Raw genomic sequence first — 11,607 nt, forward strand, 5'->3', positions numbered from 1 at the left:
AAAATGAATAATAAAAGGTTCCCAAACCAAAACCTAACCTCCGGGACCTCAAACACCCCTCAACCGGGTAGTAGGTTCAATCCCGAGGCCTAAGGTTTGAATCCCCATGCTAAAAACACATTTTTGGCAAAATTGACCTCAAGGGCCGCGACCCTCCCCTGCTGCGCCGCGGCGCGCCCTTCAGCCAGAAGGGGCCTCCCCTGCCAGACGCTAAGGGCCACGGCGCTCCCCTGCTGCGCCGCGGCGCTCAGCCCAGAATGGCTAAGTCGGCCACACGAACCAGTTTTCTCCCCTGAGCTCTTTCCTCTCAAACCAGCCCTTCAAACCCTCTCTAAACTTCTTCCAAACACACAATTAAACCCCCAAATAACACCCATGGCTCACCCTTATCAAACCCCAATCAAAAACAACAAGAAAACTCCCTTTAATCCTCACTTTCCACATCAAATTCTAAAGCTGAAATCCCAAAACGAAAACAGAGCAAACATGGAAACTAAGAGCTAAAAGCTTACCTCAAGTTCATGTTATGGTGCTCTTCCACAATGGAACACTCTCCCAAAGTACCAAGGCTTAGCTCCCAAGCTCAAACCTTCAACAAATTCACAAAACTCACAAGGAAGGAGAAGCAAGATGAAGGTACGGGAAGAGGAGAAGCTTACACTCTGTTTTTACTCTGTTTATCCACAGCCTTCCAAGCTTAACATATATCCAAGCCAAAAGACTAAAATACCCCTAGGTCTTTAAAAGTCTCTTAAGCCAACCCAAGGGCAACTTTGGTACTTTCCACCTATACCGTTAATCATAATTAACGCTTCCCAATTCCCGCTAATCTCAATATTCTCAAACTCCAATATTTCACATCCCGTTACCCTTTAATGCCCGGTAACCCTCTAATCATTAAAACACCCCGAGACTCACCCCGAGCCCCGAGCCCCGAGCTTAAACCTGTTATGACCAAACCGTTAATTAACATTCCTTGATCGTCTCATGCCAAATAGCTCGAACAAACCCACATTATAATGTGGTCTCAAATTATATCACCAACATGTGAATAAATAATCAATTTACCCTCAACGGGTCAAATTACCATCACACCCCTGTATAAAGAAATATGGACACATATGCATGCATTTCACATCATATCATAATATAATCAACATATACATGCATTTAATCAATTAATAACATAATTAAGCAAGTACGGCCCTCCCGGCCTACTGTTCACGCCGTTAAATACATCGGAGAATTCGGGGCATTACAGCCTCTCTCTTCTCAGTCCTCTCTAGATTTCATGCGTTGAGTACATTTAGATAGCCTAGATTAGTCTTAAATCTTAAGTGCCGACACATGTCATTGTGTGTTAGAGGACTGACTTGAAATGCTAAGGTGTGAGCTTTCATAAGATAGGAAGATCGTTGATTTGTATGAAAAGATTCGAGGACGCTTGATAGACTACTAGAGGTAATCTCTTATCTATTTGTGTGTCATTTAATAAATATATATGTTCCTGACTGGTATTAATATTTTTTTAAAAGAACCTATTCCGTTACGTATTCTTATTTTTCTCATTTAATACCAACATTTAGATCCACAAAAATGCACTTTTCCAAGCTATAGTCTTCTTCATAAAGGATATAAATGCTCAAGTCTGGAAGGTCAAATTTACCTCTCTCGAGATGTGGTGTTTGATCAGCATTCTTTTCCTATTATGGTTCAATCATCATCATCTCCATATGTGTCTACTAATATTGGTACTCTTCCTCTTGCTTCGCCACCTATTCTACGAAGAGCACCTAATTCTCCAATCTCCCATCCCACTCCATATACCTCTAATCTTCCCACTAAAACGACTCCAGTTCGCTTCTGTTTCTTCCAACTTGCCTACTCCCTGTAGTGTCCCAGAATTTTTACTTAGCTAGATAGTAGTAGTAGTAGTAGTAGTAGTAGTAGTAGTAGTAGTAGTAGTAGTAGTAGTAGTAGTAGTAGTAGTAGTAGTAGTAGTAGTAGTAGTAGTAGTAGTAGTAGTAGTAGTAGTAGTAGTAGTAGTAGTAGTAGTAGTAGTAGTAGTAGTAGTAGTAGTAGTAGTAGTAGTAGTAGTAGTAGTAGTAGTAGTAGTAGTAGTAGTAGTAGTAGTAGTAGTAGTAGTAGCAGTTAGTATTAGTTTGTAGTATGATGGTTACCGTTGATTTTGGTTCAAGTCGGGACTTAGTTGGAAACTCATAGCAACAGTTATGGATTTTATAAGTTTAACCTATAGTTTAAGAATATTAATTATAACATAAGGTTTGATTAATATTGCTGGTCCTAGAAATATTATTCATTATAACCTAAGGTTTAGATAGAACCATTAAGAGCATGACACTTGTCATAATCATGATTATTAAGGAATTAAGTATTTTGATAAATAGTTTTAATAAAAGAAAGATCTAGAAGCTCTAGAACCTTCCAGCAGCTGTTAGGATTGTATTATGACTCAGTCAAAGCTGTTATCCAATTCAAATTATGCTGAAAAAGTGCAAATGCGTGTTTAATATATCAACGTATGCCGATATATTACAGCATAGGGGCCAATATATCGCCTACGAAAGATACGAAAAACACGTTGACTTTGCACGAACGATCAAACAGGGCTCGGGAATAGAGGGGGGGGGGGATATATCGCCTAAGGGGTGTGATATATTGGCTCCATATGTGTATTTTTTTCAAAGTTTGGTTTTTCAATTTTAAAAATATCCTTAACCACTTAGACATGCCTTTGAACAATTTTGACCGAGTTCTAGGCGTCTGCTGAACGAAAATTCAAATATTTTTCATTTTATATTCATTTATCTATTCAAATTAAAATGGGTTAGTTTCACTCCTTGAACTCTATAAATGGAACCTAGTGCTCAGCCATTTTCTTCATTCTTCAAGCATTTGATCAGAGCCTCCAAGGTACTAGTGTTACTATAGAGAGATACACTTGGGTTTGGGATAAAAGCTTTATCATTCTAAGCTTTCTAAACACTTGGGAAGGGAGATGTAGTGTGATTTCGGTATTGAGGTTTAGATCAATCCATAAGATCAACCAAGGTATTCTTTTTCCTAAGTTCATTCTTTCTGGTTCTTTAGTTTTCTATTATTCAGATCCTAACTTTTGTTTATGATTCTTGATTAGGTATTTAAGTTCTTGAAACTTAAGGTTCTTCTTGGTAAGTTTCTTCTCTGATGGTTCAATGTTCTTTTCATCTCTTTATTCTTTAGAGATACTCATCATTTTACTGTTGGTTTATATGAGTGTTCTAATCCCGTTCTTGTTCCTAAATATCCCGACTGTTGGTAAGGAAAATATGATAGATTTTATGTGCTTATATGTTATGATATGTATATGTTTATGTTATGATATGTATATGTATAGTATGTCTTATAGTCCTTGGACATATGACTTGTTTAAACAACAAGCCCCAAGAATTTATGATTGAGCATATGACTTGCTTAGATAAGCAAGCTCCGAGAATTTATGATTGGGCATATGACTTGTTAAGATAACAAGCCCCAAGAATTTATGATTGGGCATATGACTTGCTTAGATAAGGAAGCCCCAAGAAGTTATATTAGGCATATGAATTGCTTAGCTAGCAAGCCCCACAACTTTATGGGCATATGACTTGCTTAGCTAACAAGCCCTAAGAATTTATGATGGCCATTATTATTATAGTCCTATATGATATATGTTTTTTTTTTTATAGTCATACGTTTTATAGTATATGATTATGATATAGTCTTATGCTTATAAAATATGATGTATGTTGTTAGTAGATTTTTCTTACTGGGCATTAGGCTCACTCCTTTATTTTTTTAGTGTGATGCAGAAAAATAACTATGGAAGGCGAAAGGATTCTTGGTAGCTTGGCTTGTGTGTTGAGGATGAATGGATTCAATGGACTATGTGTCGATCGAGGACGACATTATTTATTTTAGTCTTTTAAATTATGTTTTCTTAATGTAATTCCACAATTAGTATTTAAAGTTATGTTTTATGTTTTGTAAACAATGGGATCCCATATCTTATCACATTTTATTTTATACTTTTATGTTATTGATACAATATAAATTTTGGGTTTTCAATAAAGTTATGATTATTTCTTATGTATGTTTTCTAAAAATAAAATAGTAGTTATGTCTAGTAGTTTTAATGGTCCAAGTTCTTAGAAATAGTTGGGTCATCATAGTTGGTATTAGAGCAATGGTCCATTTGCATGAAGTTCTCCTTGATACACACGCTCAAGCTCCGAATCTAATCGTCAATGTAAGTATTTATGTTATAGTTATTATGTTTATGTTATTAGCTAACGTTTCAACCCTTATGTTTTCAGTTAAGAATGGATGGGGCCTTGACCTATGAGGATATCCGAGCCATTAAGGCCTTAAAAAGGATTAGAGAGCGAAGGAATACAGTAGGAGTGTTAGAAAGAATCACTCGGAGATTACTCTTATTCCACAAGGAGATAGTTCACCTCCAAACTACTAAGAAAATCATAATGAAAGCTACGGAGCAATATGTTTTAGTGATTAGGCTTTTTAGAGATTATCCTTCTGTAATTGCAACTTTAGAAGAAATATGGGAGACTATAGATGATGAAGATGAATTACCAGCAACTATGAGATATTATTTTCTCATACTTAGGTTCACCTTTAAGATAGAATTCCAATTCACTAATGAGCAAAAACATAGAATCTTTACGAATCTTCCTTGAGGGAATTTTGAGGCTCAAGATAATGATGATTATGAGGAGATAGATGATGATATGTTAGATGAAGGGTCAGATGTAGAAGATCCTGATTTTTAGATTAGTTTATTTCTTTATTTATTTTATTTATTATCTTTGCATTTATGATTGTACTCAGTGAAAACCTTTTTTCCAAATGAATATTATTGTTATTTTTAATAACATGTATGAGTTTGATTTTTCTGTTACTGTTGACCCAAGATTTGGCCAACTGACACGGAGTCAGAATATGCTTGATGTGAATGAATGTATGAGAAGAACGTAATGACAAAAGGGAACAAGACACAGTATTTTATAGTGGTTCAGCCCTAGGATTTGGTAATGACCTACGTCCACTTAGAATAATATTGATATAAAAGCCAGAAGAGTGATCAAAGAACTAGGGTTCAATGAGTTTCACCACTTTCTGAAGAACAATACAATATTCCTAGGATAATTCTTATAACCTCTCACGATTCAAAGGCCAAAAGTCCCCTCCCTTGAGCTATCTCTTGCTATTTATAGGCTCAAGGGGGATTACAAAAGATTGTTACAGATATTCTTTCCTGAATAATCGGATACTCAGGAGATTGTGTGAGATAAATTCGGGATTCATAAAGATCTTCCCATTAATGTCGCCTTGTACACGGAACTATCGACCAGACTGGTCGCAGGTAAGGAAGGCTTGCACTGCTTCAAATGTGTCCTCTGGTCGATACTCTAACAGAAACATTTCCAGGTGTCAGCCACGTGTCCAGGGATCACTTGCCACGTCACAAATGCTAATTTTACGGATAACAGTTACAATCATAATAAATTTAATAAATAATGACCAAGTTCGGTGAGGGTGGATACAAATCAATGGATCGGGTTCTATATTGAGAGTTAGGGGGCCATAGTAGTGGGAACGATTTTACTGATCCTAGCTCTCCTTCAATATGGTTAACTTTGGAACAACGATGAGTTTCAAGCCTGATAATTAAGTCATATAGGATGATTAGAAACAGACTTAGAAAATAGTAAAGATGGCTTATTTTTCTAAGTATGATAACCCACCCTAAAGATAAAAGAAGGCTTATATAATTTTTCATAAGAAGTCATAATTAATAGGTCCGAGTTATGTTTGATTAGATTAAGTTTTGCCTTAGAGCCTGTTAGGGTAAGTTCTAACATGTTCTCTCGACTGTTAGAACTCTACTGAAGATGTCGCTCAGAAGGTCTGCACGCACCAATGTCAATGCCTCCAGCGTCGCTCCTGAGACTAATGAAGCCCCTCCAGTTCGCATAAGAGAAGCGCACGCTACCACTACTACTGCTAACCAAAGTGTACCATTGCCGCCGGTTGACATCACCGCAGAAATTGTCAAGTTACGACAACAAGTGGAAGAGTTACTGTAACGACAACGACAACAGCCTCAGCCGCAACTGCATCCTCAGAATAGCAACAATAATAGGCAGAAGATAAGGTATTCGTATAATAAGCAGGCCAATAGTGACAAAAGAGTACGAGCAAGTGTAGGCCGGGTTATGTAGAATACCCGCAGTGCTCCAAATGCCAAAAGAAACATCTTGGGGAATGTCGTGCAAACACCAAAGGATGTTACAGTTGTGGCCAGGAAGGTCATCAAAAGAAGGAATGTCCATAGCTCAAGCAAGAAAAGAAGAGGGATACTAAGATGGTTACAGACCAAGATCTTTGCCTTGACCCAGGTAGAAGCCCCTGCTAGTAATAAAGTAGTCACAGGTCAGATTCCTATCCTTGATAGTATATGTTCAAGTATTGTTTGATTCGGGAACAACATACTCGTATATCTTATTAGGAATGATAGAGAAATTAGACCAACCTTGTAGAAATAGGTTTGTGACATAGTTGCCTTCGGGCGAAGTAGTTCTATCATCATGAATAGTACGAGGCGTACTGATCAAAATTGAGGACATAGAACTAGAAGGAGACCTGATAGAACTAGAGATCAAAGACTTTTATGTAATACTGGGTATGGATTGGCTAGCAAGGCATGACGCGACCATCGACTGCAAATGTAAGCAAGTGAAGTTTGAGACTCATGACAATCAGAGATTATGTTTTATGGGAAAGGTTTTAGGACTACGTACGCCGCTTATTTCATCTCTCAAAGCTCAGAGGATGATAGAAAAAGGATGTCATACATTCTTAGCCAGCATCACAGATGTGGTAAAGGAAACACCACTAAAGCTTGGAGACATCCGCATTATAAAGGAATTCCCAGAAGTATTTCCTCACAACTTACCAGGGTTGCCGCCAACTCAGGAAATTAACTTCACAATCGAACTAGGACCGAGCACCGAGCCTATCTCCAAGGCACCATATCGGATGGAACCTATCGAACTCAAGGAGTTAAGGATGCAATTGCAAGAACTCGTAGACTTGGGTTTCATTAGACCGAGCCATTTGCCATGGGGAGTACCGGTTCTATTTTTGAAGAAGAAGGACGGAAGCATGCTGATGTGAATAGATTACTGTGAGCTGAATAAGGTGACAATTAAGAATAAGTACCCGCTACCCCGGATTGACGACTTGTTTGATCAACTTCGAGGAGCAACCGTGTTTTCAAATATTGATCTACGGTCCGGATATCACCATCTCAAGATATGGGAAGAGGATATTCCCAAGACATCTTTTAGAACTCGTTATGGACATTACGAGTTTTTAGTTATGTCTTTTGGTCTTACCAACACTCCAGCCGCACTCATGGATTTAATGAATATGGTCATCAAGGATTACTTGGACAGATTCGTCGTAGTATTTATTGACGATATTTTGGTGTATTCAAAGGACGAAGTCGAACACGAGGAACATTTAAGGATGACCTTGTTACGACTAAAAGAGCATCAACTTTACGCCAAGTTCAAGAAGTGCAAATTTTGGATTTCAGAAGTAGCGTTCCTCGACCACATAGTATCCAAGGAAGGAGTTGCTATAGACCCATCTAAAGTAGAGGCTGTGAAGGATTGGCCAAGACCTAAGAACGCGTCGGAGGTAAGAAGTTTTATGGGACTAGCAGGTTATTATTGAAGGTTTGTAGAGGGCTTTTCTAAGATAGCCACCCCACTCACCAACTTAACCCGGAAACAACAAAGGTTCAACTGGATGGATAAGTGTGAAGGGAGCTTCCAGTTGCTTAAGGATAAGCTATGCTTGGCATCAGTACTTTGTGTACCAACACCCAACGACAAGTTTGTAGTCTACTGTGATGGGTCAAAGCAAGGTTTGGGTTGTGTCCTGATGCTGAATGAAAAGGTAATAGCCTATGCCTCAAGGCAGTTGAAGGAGTACGAGCAACGCTATCCAATGCATGATATGGAGTTGGCAGTGGTGGTCTTTGAATTAAAAATCTGGCGCCATTATCTTTATGGAGAATGGTGTGAGATTTATACGGACAAAAGCTTAAAGTATTTCTTCACACAAAAGGAGCTCAATATGAGGCAGCGCAGGTGGTTAGAACTAGTGAAGGATTATGACTGCAAAATCCTATACCACCCGGGAAAAGGCAAACGTAGTTGCTGATGCGCTAAGTAGGAAAAGTTATGGAAGTCTAGCGGCGTTAGCTGGAATAGAAAAGTCACTACAGCAGGAGCTGATCAATGTCAAAATAGAAGTAGTCATTGGTAAACTGGCTAACTTTTCCATCCAGTCAAGTCTGTTAGAAGATATACAGATTGGGCAAGGGCATGATGACACATTAGTAGCATATGCAGATGCAATTAAAGAAGGCAAGGCCAAAATTTCTCGATATCAGGAAAGGGGTTCTTGAGATATAAGGATCGGGTATGCGTACCGAATGATCAAGGGATTAAGATGAAGATTTTATAAGAAGCACACAATACCCCATACTCAATTCACCCAGGATGACACACAACCTTAAGGCATTATATTGGTGGCCAGGAATAAAGAAAGATGCAGCGGAGTATGTGTCTAAATGCTTAGTATGCCAGCAAGTAAAAACAGAACATCAGCGACCTGCAGGCTTATTGCAACCGTTTAGTATTCGAGAATGGAAATGGGACATCATAGCCATGGATTTCGTGACAGGAATACCCCGAACAAATAAGCAGCACGACTCGGCTTGGGTAGTAGTAGATAGACTAACCAAGTCAGCTCACTTCCTGCTTGTCAAGACTACGTACACAACAGATCAGTATGCAGACATTTATGTTCAAGAAATAGTACGACTGCATGGAATCCCTAAGACCATAGTATCTGATAGAGGATTGATGTTTACATCGAGATTTTGGAGTAAGTATTTGCCGCTGATAGAATTCTCCTACAACAATAGTTACCAGTCAACGATCGAGATGGCACCCTATGAGTTGCTTTATGGAAGAGGGTGTTGATCGCTGTTACATTGGGACGAGGTAGGAGAATGGCAACTTCTTGGACCCGAAGCTGTTAGAAAAGCTCAGGATGCAGTAGTGTTGTTTAGAAAGCGAATGCTCGTTGCTTAGAGCCGATAGAAAAGTTATGCGGATGCCAAGCAGCCTGATGTGGAATTCAAAGTCGGAGATCAAGTCTTCTTAAAGATATCTCCTATGAAAGGTGTGAAGCGGTTTAGGAAGAAAGGCAACCTTAGTCCCCAGTTTATAGGTTCTTTTGAGATATTGGACAAAGTGGGAGCAGTTGCATATAGATTAGCCCTACCACTAGCTCTAGCAGATATTCATAATGTGTTCCACATCTCGATGCTGCATAGATATGTGTCAGACCTATCTCACGTCCTCAAGTATGATACGATAGCACTCCAAAAAGACTTGAGTTATGAGAAACGACCGGTTAGCATCCTAGATAGAGGGATGAAAGAATTACGGTCTAAGAGTATTCCGATAGTCAAAGTCCTATGGAGTAATAGTTCTGAAAGGGAGGCAACGTGGGAGTTGGAGGAGGACATGATAGCACAGTATCTAGAATTGTTTGGTAAGTAAATTTCGGGGACGAAATTATTTTATGTAGGGGAGACATGATAGCACGGTATCTGGAATTGTTTGGTAAGTAAATTTCGGGGTAGTAGTAGTTAGTATTAGTTTGTAGTATGATGGTTACCGTAGATATTGGTTCAAGTCGGGACATAGTTGGAAACTCATAGCAACTGTTATGAATTTTATAAGTTTAACCTATAGTTTAAGAATATTAATTATAACAGAAGGTTTGATTAATATTGCTGGTCCTAGAGATATTATTCATTATAACCTACGGTTTAGATAGAACCATTAAGAGCATGACACTTGTCATAATCATGATTATTAAGGAATTAAGTATTTTGATGAATAGTTTTAATAAAAGAAAGATCTAGAAGCTCTAGAACCTTCCAGCAGCTGTTAGGATCGTATTATGACTCAGTCAAAGCTGTTATCCAATTCAAATTATGCTGAAAAATTACAAATACGTGTTTAATATATCAACGTATGCCAATATATTGCAGCATAGGGGCCGATATATTGCCTACGGAATATACGGAAAACACGTCGACTTTGCACGAACGATCGAACGGGGCTCAGGAATAGTGGGGGAGGCGATATGTAATGCCCCGAATTCTCCGTTGTGTTTAACGGCGTGAACAGTAGGCCGGGAGGGCCATACTTGCTTAAATATGCTATTAATTGATTAAATGCATGTATATGTTGATTATATTATGATATGATGTGAAATGCATGCATGTGAGTCCATATTTGCAATTACAGGGGTGTGATGGTAATTTGACCCGTTGAGGGTAAATTGATTATTTGTTCGCATGTTGGTGATATAATTTGAGACCACATTATGATGTGGGTTTGTTCGAGCCATTTGGCATGAGACGATCAAGGAATGCTTAATGTCGGTTTGGTCATAACGGGCTTAAGCTTGGGGCTCGGGGTGAGTCTCGGGGTACTTTTAATGATTAGAGTGTTACCGGGGATTAAAGGGTAACGGGATGTGAAATATTGGTGTTTGAGAATATTGAGATTAGCGGGAATTGGGAAGCGTTAATTATCATTAACGGTGTAGGTGGAAAGTGTCAAAATTACCCTTGAGTTGGCCTTAGAAACTTTTAAAGACCTAGGGGTATTATGGTCATTTGTGATTTGGATATATATGATGTGTAGATGGCTGTGAAACAGAACCCAAAACAGAGTTCCCATCTTCTCCTTCCCGTACCTTCACCTTCCACCATCTTTCTTGTGAGTTTTGAGATCTTGTTGAGGATTTGAGCTTAGGAGCTAAGCCTTGATACTTTGGGAGAGTGTTCCACTGTGGAAGAGCACCATAACCTGAACTTGAGGTAAGATTTTAGCCATTAATTTCCATGTATGCTCTGTTTTCGTTTTAGGATTTCAGCTTTAGAATTTGGTGTGGAAAGTTGGAATCAAGGGGAGTTCTTGGGATGTTTTACTTGGGTTATGATGAGGGATAGTTATGGGTGATGTTTGGAGGTTTAAATGGGTGTTTGAGAGAGGTTTGGGTGGTGTTTGAATTGGGTTTGAAGGGTTGGTTTCAAGGGAAAACGCAAGGGAGGAAAAACAGGGGTTTTGGCTGAACTGGGTGTTGCGCTGCGGCATGGCCAGGGAGAGCCGCGACCCTTGGTGAAATCTGAGTTTGGGCGCCTCTGTTTGAGGGGCGGGCCGCGGCATGGCCAAGGAGGGCCGCGGCCCTTAAGGCATTTTTGGCCAAAGTGAGCTTTTTGGCATGGGGATTCAAGCCTAAGGCCTCGGGGTTGAACCTACTACCCGGTTGAGTAGTGTTTGAGGTCCCGGAGGTTAGGTTTTGGTTTGGGAACCTTTTATTATTCATTTTATTGATGGAATCCCATAATTTGCTTATGACCAGGTAACCGCTAAAGGACCAAAAAGT

The sequence above is a fragment of the Humulus lupulus genome, chromosome 4 (genome assembly GCF_963169125.1).
Source record: "Humulus lupulus chromosome 4, drHumLupu1.1, whole genome shotgun sequence".
NCBI classification, from domain to species: Eukaryota; Viridiplantae; Streptophyta; class Magnoliopsida; order Rosales; family Cannabaceae; genus Humulus; species Humulus lupulus.